The sequence below is a fragment of the Brassica rapa genome, chromosome A10 (genome assembly GCF_000309985.2).
Source record: "Brassica rapa cultivar Chiifu-401-42 chromosome A10, CAAS_Brap_v3.01, whole genome shotgun sequence".
NCBI classification, from domain to species: domain Eukaryota; kingdom Viridiplantae; phylum Streptophyta; class Magnoliopsida; order Brassicales; family Brassicaceae; genus Brassica; species Brassica rapa.
In genome coordinates this window covers 11032285-11051516 of record NC_024804.2, presented here as the reverse complement: position 1 = coordinate 11051516, position 19232 = coordinate 11032285, and the positions used below count along the sequence as shown (strand labels likewise).

General features: G+C 30.4%; 4 long non-coding RNA genes across 12 annotated transcripts; 3 read left to right on the top strand and 1 right to left on the bottom strand.

Moving 5' to 3' along the window:
* The first annotated feature begins 1302 nt into the window (after positions 1 to 1302).
* LOC103845002 lies at positions 1303 to 8928 on the top strand. Of its 6 annotated transcripts, none has more exons than XR_004452952.1 (8): positions 1303 to 1702; positions 1998 to 2069; positions 2205 to 7857; positions 8030 to 8154; positions 8230 to 8355; positions 8438 to 8527; positions 8594 to 8790; positions 8881 to 8928. It is a non-coding gene; the product is annotated as an uncharacterized LOC103845002 (long non-coding RNA). The 6 variants fall into 6 exon arrangements; XR_004452949.1 differs by having other exon boundaries at positions 7940 to 8154; positions 8438 to 8493; XR_628430.2 differs by having other exon boundaries at positions 7940 to 8154.
* A 649-nt stretch (positions 8929 to 9577) lies between these two features.
* Positions 9578 to 15729, top strand: LOC103845000. 3 transcript variants are annotated; one of them, XR_004452974.1, is made up of 2 exons: positions 9578 to 9751; positions 15285 to 15729. It is a non-coding gene; the product is annotated as an uncharacterized LOC103845000 (long non-coding RNA). The 3 variants fall into 3 exon arrangements; XR_004452973.1 differs by having other exon boundaries at positions 9578 to 9781; XR_004452972.1 differs by having other exon boundaries at positions 9578 to 9841.
* On the top strand, positions 9881 to 13388 carry LOC103844998. Of its 2 annotated transcripts, XR_004452978.1 has the most exons (6): positions 9881 to 10368; positions 10452 to 10513; positions 10639 to 10686; positions 10837 to 11453; positions 11549 to 11662; positions 11697 to 13388. It is a non-coding gene; the product is annotated as an uncharacterized LOC103844998 (long non-coding RNA). The 2 variants fall into 2 exon arrangements; XR_004452979.1 differs by lacking the exon at positions 10639 to 10686.
* Positions 15149 to 17929, bottom strand: LOC103845001. The gene is made up of 2 exons (XR_628428.2): positions 15566 to 17929; positions 15149 to 15470 (listed from the first exon to the last, which is right to left on the bottom strand). It is a non-coding gene; the product is annotated as an uncharacterized LOC103845001 (long non-coding RNA).
* Between the last annotated feature and the right edge of the window lie 1303 nt (positions 17930 to 19232).

Genomic DNA, 19232 nt, shown 5'->3' with positions numbered 1-19232 from the left:
GGTCTTTAAAATCATATTTAATAAACATTTTTAATCGAATAATCTATTTAAAACCGTTAAACTAAATGAGTTTATATAAATATTTATTTCTATTAAAAGTCCACTAAAAACCTGTTAAACTCTATTTTAACATCATGTGCTTTGTTAATTGATAGACTTAATGTCTGTGTAAATGTTTCTTAATTTTAAATGCTTCTTATTTTTTGGATATTGTATCGATTACGTAGTCATTTAACTTATTTGGTATTGATCAAATTTGTTTTTATAATTTTTAATAAAACAAATATATGTATTTGTTATAACTGTCTCAAAAATTTAATAATTCATTTCCAAAATTTTGGTTGATATTTGCGTAGTCCAAGAAATAGAAATCTAGTAAGCAGTTATAATCAAAATAGGAATTTTGTTTGTATCTTTTTTGCTGCCGTGTTTTTTAAGTAAGCAGCTATAGTTAATAAAACAAATATATGTATTTTTTAATTCCCCAAGTATTTGTAATTAGCACTTTTAATACTCAACTTCTAATTGTGCAGATTTAATCCTCAAATGAACATTGACTGAGCAAAATTGGACTTTAAAAGTCAACTGTTTATTTTTTTTGACGGAGACGTTAGTTACGACAGGAAAAAGATTTGATTTTGTCTTTTGAAAATTGAAACCCAAAAATCTCACACTTCGATTCTTTAGGCAATTTTGGAGGAGAGGAAGTGAATTCCAGCGAGAAGACAATTCTGACGAGAATATAACAATATTCTGGCGAAGAGAGGAGGTGAATTTCGGCGAGCATTACAAAAGCCTTATCGATTCGAGGGGATCAATCTTGAGCGCTTATATATTAAAACCGCCAAGATGGCTTTACTGATTTTAATTATTGACGCTTCATTGTTCTTCTTTTACGCGTTCGTCTGAGAAGAGAAGATATTGTTGCTGTTAACATTGCCTATTGTTTTCTCTTTGATTCTGTGAAAGTTTTGGTTTTATTTGCTACTGGGTCAAGGTTGTGAATTCTGTTATAGAGATGCATATCAAAATCTGAGAACTATCATTATGACATAATTTTCTTAAATAAGAGTATATGATACTTAAGTGCTGTTCGTTTGGTTGACGCAGCTTCTTGCGGCTGTGTCTGCGTCAATCTTTTTCATAAAGCTTGTTCGTTTGATTGACGCGGATAGCTGCGTCTGGACGCTGCGTCTGAACACTGCGTCCGGTGTAGATAAAATTCGAACGCCAATAAAATCAGCGGTCAAGACTTAAACTCTGCTTTTATAAACTAATTTACCCTTGTGCCCTTACAATATTTCAATATTTACAAAATGACCTAAACCTAATTTGACGCAGACGCAGCTCCATCTCACGGGAAGACGCAGCTCCATCGCATCTCGTTTCACGTATCGACTCTATCATCTCCATCTTCTCCGGCTCGAGCTCTCTCCTCTCCATCTCCGACGCAGACCTCGAGATTTCTCATCTCCGACTCGAGCCCTCTCTTCTCTGACCCAGACCACGAGCTCTCTCATCTCGGCTCGAGCTCTCTCTTCTCCGTCGCAAACCTCGAGCTCTCATCTCTGACGCTGACCACGAGCTCTCTCATCTCCTCCGATTTGGGTTTCAAGTATTGTTGAGACAAGAAGAAGCTGTTTTTGTGTTTCATGAGTTTTTGAGAATGGGTTTTGGATCTGATGGGGATCCAAGAGAATGGGTTTGTTCTGATGTAATCTTTTGTGTCTTGAATACTTTTTTGTGATAGACTGATAGGATTTGTGTTGTTTTTGTGTACAATTAAGCTGATTCTCTTGATTAAGCATATGTCTTTGTTCATTTTATGTGTTAATTTGTGTTGATTTTGATTCTGTTATCAGTGTCTTGCTACTGTTTTTGAAGTTTATGGGGACTGAATATTAATGTTACTTGAAGTTCTGAATCCAGAATACTTGGTATTCCTCGTATAGAATCTGAAGTTGAAGGTTCTTAGCTTTTGTTTTGTTTTGTTCTAGCTGAAGAGGTTGCCACTTGCTACTGAGTTAAGTGGAAAAGAGCTATAAATGAGACATACTTTGTTGTTGAAGGTACATATTGTAGTCTTGTTATTGCTAGAATAGTATTGTAGGGAACTGCTTTCTCTGATCAATAATACTCATGTATCTGTTTGATTTGTGTACATCTATTGCTCTTGTTTTTGATGTACTTGTAAGGTTTTTCAGAAGTTTGGCATCGCTGTTAACACCAAACGCAGGCGTTTACAACTTGTGAACGAGCTTTGGACATGACTCAGGTTGTGGAAAGTGCAGATGTTTGGTCTGGCCTTCACGCATCATTCCTTGTTGACATCTCAGAAACCGTATGGTTGGAGAAAAAGCATGCCTACAGTTTTCTAACCATCTTGTAGAAGTGTGTAAATCTTCTTTTGTGTCTTTTCTTTTTCATTTGTTTGTCTTTTGATTTTGAAGAAGACAGCCAAACATTGTGTAACTGATGTATTTTTCAGTCGATAAATTTTTGTACCCATAAACATGTAAACATAATCTCAACTGGCACATCTAATGAAATCTGTTCACCAAAGTTACAGTCAAATAAAAAGGAAAGAGTTGCAGTCAAAATTCTGTTATGGAAAGCATCATTACATAATATTGATGACTGATTTGTATATATATGAGGAGAATATCCACTTATAACTTTGATATATTATTTCTGTTTTATTTATTTAAAATGTTTTAGTTAATAACTTAGTTTTTCTTTGCTTATAACTTAGATTATCATTTCTACTTGATATTAAAATATTTGTTTTATTTATTTAAGATTTGATGTATTATTTAGCTTTTGTTTAATGATAAATATTTTGAAGTATTATTTTTGTTTTAACTTAGCTTATAATTTATGATAAAAAAATATTTTTATATTCGTATATTTGACCAAAATTTTATATACCAAGTAAAAATAATATTTTAATGGATGTAAATATATTTAAATTATATTTTTTATTTAAAATACAATTTTACAAATTTTTTAAAATAAAATATGAAGGAATAAAAATGGCCGCAACGTCAATCAAACGAACAACCCAAAAATCTGTTTCCTGCGTCGGCATCGGCGTCAACGTCAACTTCCTGCATCTTCTAAACGAACAATAATCTGCGTCGGCGTCGGCGTCAGCGTCGGCGTCGACGTCTACGAAACGAACAACAACTATTTTCATTGACGCTGACGCCGACGCCGACGCCGACGCTGACGCCGAAAACTGCGTCGACCAAACGAACAGCACTTTACTGCAAGTGTTGTAGGATTCAGATGTTGAACTGCAATTTCTAAGAAGAGAAAGCTAGTTATGTTAACCCTGTTCTTTTGATGAACGCTGCGTCTAGCATCAGCGTCTTCTTTTAGCTCTGTATTTCAGTCGCTTTACACACAAGACATCGGAGAATAATGACACCGGTGTTAATAATATTAGACGCAGTGGCAATTTCCGAACAATAACTGATCGCTTAAAATTCCAGCGCCTCTCATTCTGGTGACTGTTCTTCACCACTGCGTCGACACTTCTTAGGCTCAAACCATCCTCCGTGTCGTTTAATTATTGACGCTAATATTAGTCGCAGCGTCCATTCTCCGAACAGGGCTGTTGTTACAAACTTTGTTTTCGCTAATCGTATGAGTACTTGTACAGATGTGATTTTAAGATTATGGCCAAGGTTAAAAGGATAAACCACAGTGTTCATTAGCGATGGAGCAGAGCAAAGACCATACAAATTCCCATCTTCAAATCCACTTGTGTCATTGAACGCGTTTGCAGAGCTGTTTGGGATCTAAGTTTGTTTTCTCCATCTAGTCAATCTTGGACTGAAGCTTTAGTAGTTCTTTGTCATGGGTAGATAGTTAATTTGCCTAATGAAAGAGAAATTAGTCAGATCTCATGAGCAATAGAGATGAAGACATGAAGTTCATGGCATTTCACATGGCAGTTCATCTTTCAGAGTCACTTTATGTTCATGAGTGCTTACCTCATCATCTTCTTCGTCACCTATAATCCCTCAAATTTTGTGTATTTCCCTTTTACACTCCTTCGTGTTTTTGTGGAAAGGAACAACAACGACAACAGTTTTGACTCAGCCGAGGACAGTGATTATTACAATAGATCGATAAGGCTTTTGTAATGTTCGTCGGAATTGTTCTATTTTCATCGGTATTGTCCTCTTCTTGCCGGAATTCCCTTTCTCTCCTCCAAAATCGTCTAAAGAATCGAAGTGTGAAATTTTTGGGTTTCAAAAGACAAAATCAAATATGTTTTCTAACGTCTCCGTCAAAAAATTTATAGTTGATTTTATCAAGTCTAATTTTGCTCAATCAACATTCACTTGTTTGAATGGTAAGCAAGGGAACGAAGAGAAACACTGCATTCCTTAATGTTCCTCAAAAATGTTACCATTCGTGAAGAATATTTTTTCCTCTTCATTCCTTCTCATTCATTTTTTTGTAGAGAATTATAATTCAAATTTGTTCCTTGTTAATTTTGATAAGGAACCCTTGTTCCTCATCGTTCACAAAATTTTATTCCTATTCATTATTTTCCTTATTATTCCTAATGTTTCTTGATGGTTACCAGTCACACCCGAAGATTAAATCTGCACAAGTAGAAATTGAATATTAAAAGTGCTGATTATAAATACTTTGGGAATTAAAAACCCATTTTCCCATATAAGCAGTTATATAATTCTTCCTTGCTGCCCGATTTTTTTAAAGTAAGCATTTATAATTATATGCATATAAGCAATTATATATTGCTTCCTTATATTTTAAAAGTTGGACTCAACTATTATCAGTTGAACATGATTCTAATTTAATAGTATTGATAACTAGATTCTGACTCGCCCTTCAAAGGGCGGGTATATTTTTATTATATATATATTTTTAAAATTTATATTTGTGTTTTTCTTTGTAATCATATTTATGTATGTATTTGTAATCATATTTGTGTTTTTCTTTGTAATCCTATTCATCAAAATAAAATGTATTTTGTAAATTTTGACCCAATGTAAATAAAATCCACGTTACCTTTGAAAGCGCAGGATTAACGTTTTGGCGATAACTTTTTTTTAATATCTAAATTTTTAATTATATATATAATTAATGGTTACGTGAACTATTTTAGTTGGCATATTAGATGGATTAAGATTTTAGGCGAGAGTTTTGACCCGCATAAAATATAATATAATATTATTTTAATTTAAATATTTACAGAATTGTCATTTTCAGTTTTGTTTCTCTCTTTAACGTTTAGTTTTTGATTTTATATCTATAAATAGAAGGGGAGAATATATTTTATGTTATAAAATATAATCAAAGTTTAATCCTATTAAATATAATTTTCAATATTCATAACGTTTAGTTTTTGATCTGTTATTTTCACCTATACAGTTATTGTAAATTTAATTTGATATTTTTTTTTACTAAATAACCTATGTTATTTTAAATAAATCTGAAATCTGTAAGACTGATCAAACAATTTGTATTACTATATTTGTATCAAAGTAGGATAATACATTTATTTAAGTCATCTCACTTAATTTTAGTTTTATGTTTAAAGTTATAAAATTTAAATAAGATAGTTCTTTTTTATTTGCTCCTCTTATTAGTAAAAACTTTGGCTAAAACTCATATATGATAATTTTTACTCAAAATATATTTATAAATATTTTTTGTTAGGTATTGAATTACAATATTGAAACTGACATTTATATGAATTCTGATTTATCCAAGGTTGATAGTTAGTAATTGGGTGGTTAGTTATTAAGTTTTTGAACTATACGTTGAAAACAAACAGTTTTTTTTTGGTTAAATAAAAAATTGTGAATATTTCTATGCAATGATTAATTTAATTTATAACACTATCCTACCTTTTGATGCGTATATGTTTTGAATATATTGATTAAAATACTAAATATATTGATTATATTTTATTTGGATTAATGTAAATGAAACAAATATATTGAAAAAAAAATCTTAAGATTAATATTTGATGTATTAGACATACTTGATTTCTTTATATATTAGTTTAATATAGTAAAAGAATTTGTTAATATATTTGTTTATATATCCAAATTTATTTTGTTTTTAATTGAATATTTCAGATCGTAATTTTAGAACTTAAATATCAATCAAAACATGTTCGAATGACTTTTGTTATTTAGACCTCATTTTCAAAATTCTCACGAAGAATAGTGTCTACTTATAGTAGTCAGTATATAAAATATTGCAGTTCTAATAATAATCTATGAAAATTTAAGCCTTCTATAAAAAAAAATATAATACGAAATCTTCCAAGTGTCCACAATGTCTGATATACTTTGTTTTTAACAGTGTTGATACTGATATATAGTACGTGAATTAATGGTAGAAGTCAACCTATTGTAATTTCTTGCGCTGATATATCTATTATATGTTCCTTTAATATAGGGTTAGTGGGTTAGTTTACAAAAACAAATATAGGGTTAGTGGGTTACGGATATATTATTTGCTTAAAACTAATATGTATGTCCACTTATGTAAAGAAAATAAATAGTTGGACATAACATTTATCAATAGGTCATGTTGCTGTTTTAATAGAATAGATTTTTTTGTTAGGTTATAGAGTCAAATTACCGTGAAGAAATCAAATGATATCATGCGGACTTTATGAATACACTGCCCCCGATTTATAATATCTAAACAAATCATATATTTTATGTTGTTTAATAAATCAAAATATTGAAATCTGATCTATTGGAGTGGATTCAATTTATGCAAATATTATTATAATATTTGAATTATACATGGAGTTCCAAATTATTCTAAAATTTTGAAATAAGTTAAAACTCTTAAACGAATATATCCACTAAGTTATATGAATGGTTAACTCAGGGCCGACTTAATATTGTTAAGGGCTCTACTGTAAAAAAATTTCTTTTACTTTTCAAAATTTATGTTTATTTAATGTTATAAATATATTTTATTTTTATTGTTTCCCAAATTTAGTTAGTAATATTTTGTGATGAAAAAAATTATATACAGATAAAATATATTTAGGCCCTTTTCAATTTTATTTATTATTTATTAAAATGTTTTTATGTAAAAACATGTAATTATATAAAACAATTAGACCCTTAATTTTTTTTTAATATACGGGGACACAAATTTGGACCCGTGGCGATTACACCGTTTTTTTTCCTAATCAGCTGGCATTGGATTTACTGGTTAAGAAATAAGTTGAACTAAAAAAATTGTGATACTTAATTTGATTAAATCTGAATCACATTTAGAACTCAAACAATAATGTATTATCTAACAATACTTAAAGCAAGATATAAGGCCTTTTTAGCGTGTCCACGTCAGAGGGAAAAATCGTCCAATAGGAAACCTGCATTCGGACACGTCAGCACGACTTTGGGTAATGTTGGGCTTAATTTTTCTATTATCCGATTTGTTTGATGAGACGGCCCGTTAAGCCCAATAAACCGAACGATGATCGTTGTTCTTCGTCGTTTCCTCTCCTCTTCTTCTCCTCTAACTGAAAGTCGATGACTCTCTCAAGCGCCTATTGCGATGACTTCCATCATTATTTTACATCCCAAAACGACGTCTCTCTTCACATCTCAAGCTTCACTCTATAAATAGATTCTGATTCCTCTCTTCTCACCAACTCCTCATACACGGCCATGAACGAATACAAAGTTGATTTTTAAGTTCATCAACTCCTGTGACGGAACACGGCAAGATGAGGCCTCTCTCCCTCTGAATTTCTGTATAACTTTACATTCTCTTCGGTCCGAGATAAGCAGCAATTTCAATATCGATTTTAATTTACGAACTCGGGCGGGCTCAAAGGTATGCTCTGGATTTTGATCTTTTCCCTCTTAGTGATGATTATATTGTCATCCTTATTAGATTGTTTTCTTTGAAAATTTAGGTAACGAAGTTGAAATTAATATGAGAGGTTTAAGAACTTCATGAGCAATTTGTTTACCCATCTCATTTATGTCGGAGGCCGCGATTCTAGGGTTCCTGCAGAACAACGAATCAATCTTAGATTCCGGTCAATTCACAGCTTAGCACAATCTCGACCACGAAGAAGTCAAAAACGTCATCAAGAGCTTACAAGGTTTCCGCTACATCGAAGCTAAGGTATCACCACCACTTTCGATTGATAATCACGGGTCTATGCGTTGTGGAGTTTAGTGATTAATCATTGATGTGCAGGAGCTCAAACGGGAGACATTGGTTTTGACTGATGACGGGAAGAAATATGCGGCGGAAGGGTCGCCGGAGATTCACTTTTTCTCGGCTATTCCTGAGAAAGGTAGCATATCCAAGGATGATCTTGAGGTAATGATTATTATGCTTTTAATAATCTCTTTTATCTTTCTCTGGTGTGTGTCTTAAAGATTGTTATTTTTGTTTGTTTCAGAGAAAGCTAGATCCTTCTGTTTTCAAAATATAAAACATACAAGCTGCTAAAAAGGGGTGGGTTGCAATGGGAAAGCAAGTCTCTAGGAATGTATTGAATTGAATTGTCTTGGCTTCTTTTTATTCATGATGTTGACTTTGTAATCTTTTGTTTTAGGTTCAACATGTTGAAGATAAAGTGAAGGAGTCTCTTCTACAAATACAACAAGGACTAGTTTGTTTATTCAGAACTATTATGTAGAAATCTAATCCAGCTTTTTATAATTTATGAGACTAAGTTGGCCTTTCTCACTTTCAGGAACTTGACAAAGAAAGTCTCAGCTCTCTCAAAACCAGGAAACTCTTAGTAACACAGTAACTACCTGCGGTTTTTCGTTTTTGTAAATTGTTTTATCTTTTGGGAGACATTGTTTTTAAAGCTTACCTCCTTTCCTTTCTTATTAGCGGATGGACGGGATATTCTGATGTTGAGAAAGGTCCTAATTATGCTCCCAAAAGGAAGATTATCGCTACTGACTTGACTCGAGAAAATTTACACAAGTGAGTACTAATCCCTAATGTTTGTTTTCTAGACGTATTAATTATGTTGTTGGCATTGGAAAAGTAAGAGAAAAATGGGTACTCACATGCATCTGGAAAGAGTTGGAATTCAAGGAGTATAACTTCAATGCTAAGGGACAACCTCTTGATGCTGGCCATCTCCATCCCCTTCTTAAGGTATTCAGGAGTTGTTGAAATCGTTTACTTCAAGCGCAATGTATCTTAGTGTTTTGTGTAGCTCATTCTGAAATGTAGTTTACTTGATGGTTAACTGTTCTGTTTATATCATGGTGCTTTGTACCCATCTGAGTGTGTTAAACTCTTTTTATGACATTGGTCTTCTTGCTCAGGTCTCAGCCTCTCTGTCCTTTTGCCCATCAGATCAACAAAGTTTCATGTCTGAACTTGATTCCCAGGTCCCTACTGCCTTCGGTAAGTTCCACTTTGATCCATAGTCTATCAAAATACCTCTGCTTATCTGCCTCATATGTCCATTTAAGACTTATCTTAGATCATTGGTTACAGTTTTTTTATATTTGGAACATGGGCTATGGTTAATGTTTATCATTTGCTAATCAGTTTATTTTTTAGTTACCTGCTGACCCGTTTGCTGATGCGAATGCTGAGGACTCAGGTGCGGGAACAAAGGAGTACGTCCACATCTGTGTGCAGCAGCGCAATGGTAGGAAAAGCTTGACAACAGTCCAAGGGTTGAAGAAAGAGTATATTTACAGCAATATACTTAAGGACCTCAAGAAAGAGTTTTGTTGCAATGGTACATTGGTTCATGACTGAACTTGGACAGGTTCATGTTTTTTTTACAGCAAGATACTTAATTACCTCAAGAAAAAGTTTTGTTGCAACGGTACATTGGTTGCAAACACAATAATTGCATATCTTATTATATAAAGAAATGTTTCTCTCCTTTTCAGCCTGCCACGTCATTAAGTAGTGGAAGGAGAGAGCGACACGTGTCCACCTTCTCTGAGTTTCGTTGCTTTTTGTGTAGCTTCATTTTGGGCTTTACGGGTTTAATTGTAGTGGCTCCCGACATTCATTAAGTGCCCAATTGAAATTAATAGCCACGCTCTTCGTCTTCAAGGAATTGCGACTCCATTTCTAGGGTTTATTTTGTTCTTCAGCCTCTGATTTTATCGTCCTTCTTCTTCGATCTCTAACAATGGAGTTCCAGGATGGTGTGATAGTCGAATCGTCATTAGAAATCTTTGGGTCGAGCTTTGTTGGCGTCGTTTCGTGTTAGGTTCTTCTCTCTCAAACATAACGGGATCCATTAAGGTCGCCATTAACAGCCATCTTTACTCCTTCAACCCACAGATCAATCGTTCAATGCATATTATCTCTCTGGAGGCGGTGGATATACACCTATAAAAGGTCAGCCTTCACCCCCTGAACATCATCCTCACAACTCCAAATAATACATATATCTTTCTGGCTTAATTGATAACTTTCTGCAGGAGCCTCTGCTAACTGGATCGTTCCTCTGTGCCCATCATATTGGTAATGCCTGATTGATCAGGTAACAATCATTAAAACCCAAAATTATGTCTTCTCTACTGGATGTTTCGCATTAGTAAGAAACCAGAATGAAAAAGTTGATTGAAAGTCAATTGACTGTGAAGTTCATGGATTGTTCCTTATTAGGCAATAAGCTTTATAATCAAGTACGAAGCCATGGATAAAGATTACTAGGTATATAAGTTTTCTCCATATCTTAATAATTATTTCTTCACATATATATATATATATATACTCAGGTTTCTTTCAGGCATATACTTCTTTTTTTTGTGATTGAACTCATATATTATCTTAGAACTTTTTTAATATGCATGTATATAACAGGGAGATCAAGCGTTGATCATAGGTGGAGCAATAGAGTTTGTGAGAGAGCTGGAGCACCTTCTACAATGCCTAGAGTTAATAAAAGCGTCGGAGAATCCTTGGAGAAACCGTTAATAGGCAAATTAGAGACATGACCACGACAATGTCTTCTTCTTCACTAATAACTTCAGTTGCTTACCCGGTAATTATTTCTGGAAATGTAACTGAACAGAGGGTGGCGGAGGAGGCCTCGGTAGGAAACAGCACAAAAGCCCGTGCTTGCCTGATGTGGAGGTGAAGCTGCTAAGGTTTGATGCCATGATCAAGATACTTTCAAGAAGAAGACCAGACAACTGATACTATTGCTGTTTTGGAGGATCTTTATCTCTCTATTCTTCACACAAACTTCACTACCATGGAACAAACCGTCATGTACTTTAATGGCAAGGCAAATTTCACCTTCGTAAATTATAATCATACGCATTTATATGTATAGTACATCCTACATATAAAGTTTCTTACCATATGATTGGATTGCTTTAATTAAAATATGCATATTATAGTAAGCTACAAGGAAAAGTGGACGTTGAAGGTTTCCTCCCAGCACAAACTGCCATAGACGCAATTAAGGACTCCATGTAAGTTTTTTTTCTCCAAAACACCAAAATATTTTACACGTTTACTCTGTCATCTTAGTCACAACAAACAATGTAATGTTTTAATGTAAACGCAGGGATCTTTACGCAGCTTACATCAAAGCTGTCTTGCAACGTTAATGAACATACCAGTCAAATCCGTTCCTCCAGGTTTGCTTTCATACCTTCTCAGGTTCTCTGGAGAACATCCTGTTTATGAATTTGAATTTAATCCATTTCGTTTAGATTCAAGGTCTTATGTTGAAATCCGTATGAATTTTAGTCAACACGGATCTGTGCGGATCGTTGTCAATCAAGATAAGAAAACTCTGAATTTGTTTTTTTCTTCCTTTCTTGCGAGTGAATGAATTATGTTTTGGTTTTCCTTGGCACAGTGTAAGGAAGTTTGTGTAGTATGTACATGATGATGACATCACCAAGTCCCATATTCTCAATTTGCTTTTTAATATACCATATAGACACTTTCTTAGCAACTCTGTTGACTCTCTGAACGTTCTAAACATGTAACCACAAACAATAGAAACAATAGATAAAACATGCAGCCATTCAAACAATCAGAGCAGTAGATAGTTAGTTAAATTTGTTGGCCATAGCATCCTAAACGCGATGATAATGTATATAGAAAATCATTTGACATAGGTTTCATACAAAACAATTTAACCAATTTTTTAAACCTACCAAAAAAGTCAATCAACAAACAACAGTACAAGATCCCGTAACAATTTAACCAATTTTTTAAGCTCTCTCCACATTAACTATTTCGTGATGAAAAGGTAACTGCTGAAAATCGGACTACGACACACTATTAATTCCCACGGTTTTTTTTTTCAGAAACACCACAGCTAATAATGGTCCATAAGTTACATTCGGATATTATTCAAAGCCTCTCATCTCATCTGCACATCTTTTCCCGTTAAATTTCACAAATTATATATCAATTCTTTCATTTCAGTAACTTTGAGAAAATACAAATTGGGCTTTTGATTTTTTTTCCTTAGATTCTTTCGAGCTTTTATGAGTCCTAGATCGTTGGACATATATATCATCAAAAGTAATAGAGAAGACATAGGTTTTGTTAAGAAGACTTTTTATTTGTCAAGGAGACTTACTTTTTTTTTGGTCAAGGAGACTTACTAAACAAAAAAAAAAGATGGAGAGAGGGAGAGACTATTATTTAATATGGAGTTATTTTTAAAAATGTATATTTAGCTTTGTAATCGTGCTTGATGTGATAATTAAGTCGAGGACTATTCAGGTTTCCATACTTAAATACGAAATTTGAAGGATAGACAGATAATTTTTTAGAACAAAAAAAACTAAGTACAATATTTTGAAGTAATTCTCATGAAATTTGCTTATTTTTTGTCAATAAACTCAAGTTAAAGAAATTAACAAAAAAAGAAAAATGGAAACCATAACCAATGATTAATGAACAATCAAAACAAGTATTTTTTTTTACAAAAAATAGTTTAAAATTAGAGTTTAGAAAATATAACATCAAAAAATGAAAAAAATATTGAAAATACACCATATAATTACGAAAAATAAGCCAACAAACAATAATTTAGTGAGAATGCATAATCTAATTTATAATATATATAAACTTCCAAAATATCTAAATAAATCATAACAACAAAAGGAAAGGAAATACATTTTTGATATTATTTCTCATGTTTCATCAAACTCAGACCAGCGGAAAAATATCTATTCTCGCAAATATTTTTTTCTTTTGTGCGTACCAAACTAGAACCTTACAAAATTAATATGAAAATAGATGGAAAAGAACAAGAAGTGATTATACATAATCAAAATATTTTATTTTTAAACAATAAAATTATCTAATAAATTAAAAATAAAAATACCATCCATAGTACTATCACCAAGTATCGATACATTTAAAAAGAAAAAGAAAAATGATGTCATAACATTGTTTCTTGAACTTTAATATTTAATCAAATAATTACAAAGTTCTGATTAACCACAATATAAAAAAAATTTACAAAGAAAACATATGATAGTAGATGATCTCAATGAAATCAAACAAAACAAAGGAACACATCATTAAATAAAAAAATATAATTTCATTGTTCCTAAACTATATAATTATGTAATTTAGTTAACTATACATATTCCGGCTCTCAATATCGTAACATGTTATATAAAAAGATCACTTATCAATAATGTTTCATAAAAATAGATAACTAATCCTTCAAAACTTAAAAGAAATGTCTGATCTTAACACTCAATTACGTCCCGCGCGAAGCAACTGTTGAGGTGAACAAAATTTAACTATTTCTTTGTAGTTACTCAGTCGGTTCGACTCTCAGGCTTTGTATTTCATATAGTATTTCATATCATTTATCGAGTATTATATGTATTAACAAAAAATCAAATAGTGTTATCTTTTTATTACCTAATAATTGTTATTAAAAATATAAATATAATGCAACTATTAAAATCAAAATTTATGCTATAAATTTGTTTATATGGGATATATTTTACTGTAAACTTTTTTCTTACGTTTTGTGATCATTTGTATTTTGTTAAAAATATTTAATCAGAAATCACACAATTTCAATGGAAATTTAACAGTTTTTTTAGTAGTAAAATATAAGCAAGAATAAACACAAATCAATAATTTACAGTATAATATAAACACAAATAAATAATATATATAGTATAGTTTTAGCCCAACAAAGCATTTGATTAATTGTCACTTATATATCAAGTGTTATAATAGAAATTTACTCTAACTATTCTAATTATTTTTGATTTATAATCCCGCCCGTAGGGCGGGCCAGCCCTAGTAAATAAATATATTATCATTTCAAATATCACTAGAATAAATTATTTTCATATGTTCAGAATATTTAATATTAAATCAAACATACATCATTTTTTTTATCATAGCAAAATTATTTTTATCATGTAAAATACAATTTAAAAATACTCATGCATTTGAAATATTTAGTATAAAAATAATTATCAAATTGTTTACGTATCACAAAGTCATTTATTATAATAAAATTATCCTTTATCGTGTAATAATATTAAAAACACTTATGTATATATAAAATTATATACAATATATATAGAGAGAGATATCTCTTTTATTTAAAGAAAATAATAATGTAAAATATTATTTTTGGATAACACAATATAAATTATTTTTATATAATGATAATTACCAAATAAAAAATCATTTTAATTTACGATAATATATTAACAAGTCTAATTATTTATTTTGAGATATGAAGACTTTATAACACAATATAAATTATTTTTAGACAATTATAATTATCAAATCCATAAAATTTCTTTTTAATTAATTGTTAATTATATACTAACAAATCTATTTATTTATTAATGATAATAAATCTTTTTTAGTTGCTTTAACTTTAAGTATGAAAGTTAAGAGGCCAAAAATCACTTTACAAATTACAATATAGATTATTAAAATAAATATAAATTAATTAATAAAATAAAATTTTAATTATACCAAACATACGCGCGGATAAAAGATCTAGTGAATGTAATACTGCATTGCGAATGTACTATGGTAGTCCTATGAAACTAAAGTCTAAATTCTAGAGATTGTAAGTTATGGTTCGGCAATCAAATCATCAAACTCCAAAAGTAAAGGACGTGATCTCGCTTAGATCATTTGGAGAAAAGAATAGGCATAAGTATTGGAGTCACTTATATTTTTATTAATCATACAGACTCACAAAGAACACATTTTTTTTTTTAAAGAACACATTTTACAAAGAACACATGTATTTAATGCTCTTCATAATTCTTGAATCTTTGAAGGAGGTTGCTTGATTAATTATGCTTTGGGCTGACAGTCCTCCGCACACGTATCGTAGGTAAGTGTACAGAATCTGATCTCCTTTACAAGATTGCAGCAATAACATTTAAAGTCTCCTGGTAGACAAGTTGATGGAAAGCACGTTGGTAAATCTATCTTGCTTTCCTCAAGGCCCTCCATGTTTCTACCTATTGTAGAATTAAAGCAATGATATGAGTGTGATTACAATGATAATGATATGAAGTTGATGAACAAACCTGAAAGAACATGCATATGTACTTACTTGCAAGACAACCAAAAAGCAAAACGAAGATGATGCAAAAGATAGCGCAACTGGAAGACGACATTGTGATGATTAATTCTTTTCACAAAAAGTTTGCCTTTGTTATATGATGATCAAAACAATACATATAAACATATATATATATATATATATATTTCAAATTATTGGTATGTCTTTCGTGTAGTAGTCAATGGAAAAGATCTGCAACTAAATTTGTTTTGACTAACTTTATTTTCAAAAATCTGTATAATATTATATGATAAGTCAGTATCTTATGTGTCACTTTCGTATTGATTCTTATAGATAACTACAATTTGAGTTAATTTTATTATTAAAATATCATTATTAATATATTTTATTAACTTTTTGTTTATATTTATTTCCAAATTATCTTATTATCAAAAAGGCAATATCTATAATATAATACAGTAATTTTTATTTAAAAGGGCAATTCTAGTCAATACCTTTTTTCAATTTTCATTCCAAAATAGTATCTTAAACTAAATATCAGAAATATAACTTTTATTAACAGGTCAAAAGACAATAATACCCTTCAATATATTAATAGCAATAAAAAACAAACGAAAAAACTATAATCTTCAGTTTTTTTACCTCTGACTTTTGCCGCCGCCGTCTCTTCTCGACATGGCCAGAGGCAAAATCGAACGCTAAAGCGATGAGCTGGGCCGTCTTATGAGGGATGGCGGTTAATGCGACCATCCCATGCCTGCTTCAAATCATGTTATGTTAAGGGCTTTCATTCTTTTTTTTTAGCATGTTTTGTTTAGATTTGGATAGTATAAAAACATAATATTACAGATTTTTTTAACTAGAAAATCAAATACAAATTCTTAAATGATGCTATGCCTGAGTTGAAAAGTCAAAGGAACATAATATTTTTAAAACCGACTAGTTAGGGGACCCAAAAAAAATTTCTGCCTTGGGGCCTCTGGTTATGTTAAGCTGGCCCCGGTTAGGAGCACCTATCATAGGTTTCTTTTTCCGTTTTATGAATCTAATATCTTCAGAACTTCTCTCACTTGTATTTGATTTCGATTTCTTCATACTTCAAATAATAGGAAGGAAGAAGAAAACTACAGATTTTTTTGTTGTTTGAATGTGTAACATAGGAGAAAGCGCCTTATGCTTCCAAGGCAGAGAGCAAAAAGAATAAATATGTTATGAGTATGCAACATGAAATTGGTAATAAAAACCCATCTTTGACATTCTAGAGGGAGAGAGATTGTGTGTATTCTTATGATCGTCTTACTGTAAACCTAAGAAACCTTCTAAATGAATATTATAAAGTATATAATGAAGAAAACTTCAAATAACTCATTGATTACAATTTTTTTCGAGGAAACAGTTATAATATGTAATAGAATCATCTAGTTGGTCTTAATACCTATAATGTTTGTTACTCCGCCAAAAACATGATTTCTATTTAATAATACCTTCACAAAAAAAATCAAATAAGCTGTTTACAATGAATTTTATAAAATATTAAGCAGTTTTCATTGAATTCATGTTTATGTGTTTAAAAATATATTTTAGTGTTTAGATTGAAAATATGATTAAAATGATAAATCTTCACTTCAATTGATAAATTTTTAATGCAATGTCATATTATTAAACAATGAATTTTAAACTGGTCACATACAATATATTTTTTTAATTTTTTAATTTTGCTAGTTCATAAATTACAAACGATTTTTTGTGCTTTGACGAATAATCATAAACTCAAATAATAAACCAAAATATAGAAAATACAAAATTATAAATAAAAAACGTAGAACAATAAGAAAATAAATATACCAAATTAAAATCAAACTAGAATATTAAAAAAAAAACTAGATTTTGACCCGCACTTTTAAGTGCGGATTTGTTTTTTCACCTATTGATCCAATATTGATTGGAAAACTACTTTTATCTTTTGTTTCAAATCTTACAAATTTATGTTTTTCAAAAATATATCAAAGTGTGGTATTTATTCGAAGTAGATTTAAAGATTATATGTGTGATTTAATAGTATATATATATATTCTATATTGAAGAACAATGTGTTTTCAATATTGAAATGTAGTAACGATATGAGTTGCTTATTTTAAATTAAAAATGAGTTTCTATTGTTACATATTTGTATCATAGTTATAACCATCAATATATACTATTTTTATCTATATTCAATTTCAAAGGTACTACTTTTTTGACCCGTTTTCAAAGTACGAGTATCTTTTTTTTGTTGACAATTTTGGTAAAATTTGCATGAATTTTTAAAATTTTATAAGAAAAAATAATTTAAGAGTTTTTTGTTATGATGTTTGAATTTTAAGAAGCGTTTTTCTATCCGACTCGGAGCCGTGATCAAACAGTATACCCGCTACCCAGTATATAATCTGGTTCGGATTTAAAAAAATGTTAATTAAAAATCTGATATAATCCGGTAAAAACTCGAAGAGCCCACTATTATTGGAAGTAATCTTTATAAAAAAATGATTTGAATCTAACAAAGTTAAAAAAAAAAACAAACCCGTGGTCTCGAATAAATTTATTTAATTTCTTAAAAAATGATATATCATGTGGTCAAATTTGATATATATGATCCTGATGGGTTATAGTCATATTATTGTAGTACATTGTTATACTATAATTTTGAGTAATTATATGTTAAATAATAACATATGTGGCTAAAACAAATTTCTACTGATTTGTGTATACTAAAAGTATTGTGTAATTTTGTCATAAAACTTTCTTATATGACAATTCGAATGATTACTAATAACATTTTAATGTTGCAGCTTTAAAGTTGGTTGTTCGTGTTTATTATTTGTAGGTGGAAGAAAAGAGAAATGCATGAATTGCATATACCAGTTCGATGGGCTTTTATGCATGAATTGAAGTGGATATGTCAACTTTGTTTAATAAAGTAGTGTTTTATCATATTTGAAATCGTAAGGTATGTAATCACTAATTTAGTAACATTCAAAATATTAATCCTAGATAGTAGGCATTATTATTAGGATATTTTTTGAAAATAATGGTTCCACAAGAATAGGATAATTAACAATAGGATATAAGAGAAAAATAGAAAATATGACATATTAATAGTTTAGATATATTTAGTCTAATTTTTAAGGTTAAAAGGAAAAGATCCAACATCTTTACATAAGTAGATTTTTTAGGACTCCTTCCCTTTTAATAGTATTGATAAAATAACAAAGTTAAATATTTTGCAAAATCAATTACGTTAAAACATCACAATTCAATAACTTATAAATAAAAGCCTTAAATAAAATAATATAAAATATTAAACTAAAGAAAAAAAATATTAATAACTATAGCAATTTAGTTTTTTTCGTAAATATTTGTTCCCATGTATTGATGTCGATGAATCACCTAGCATTTTAATTAACTCTCTAGACTCGTTTTTTTTCCTTTTTAGGCTATAATGCATTGAGGTTTTATTCATTTTCCGTAAACCAATATACTAGCATTTTCTTCAACTAATTGAATTAATTGCTAACGGTCAGAAATCGCCAAAGATTTTTCAAACTTAGATTTATCCCGTTTCAAATTAACTTTTAGTAATATTTTTTCTTCATATTAATGTGGTTTTATATTAAATGTAAACTAGAGTTCGACACACATTTTCAAACCGTTGAATAAA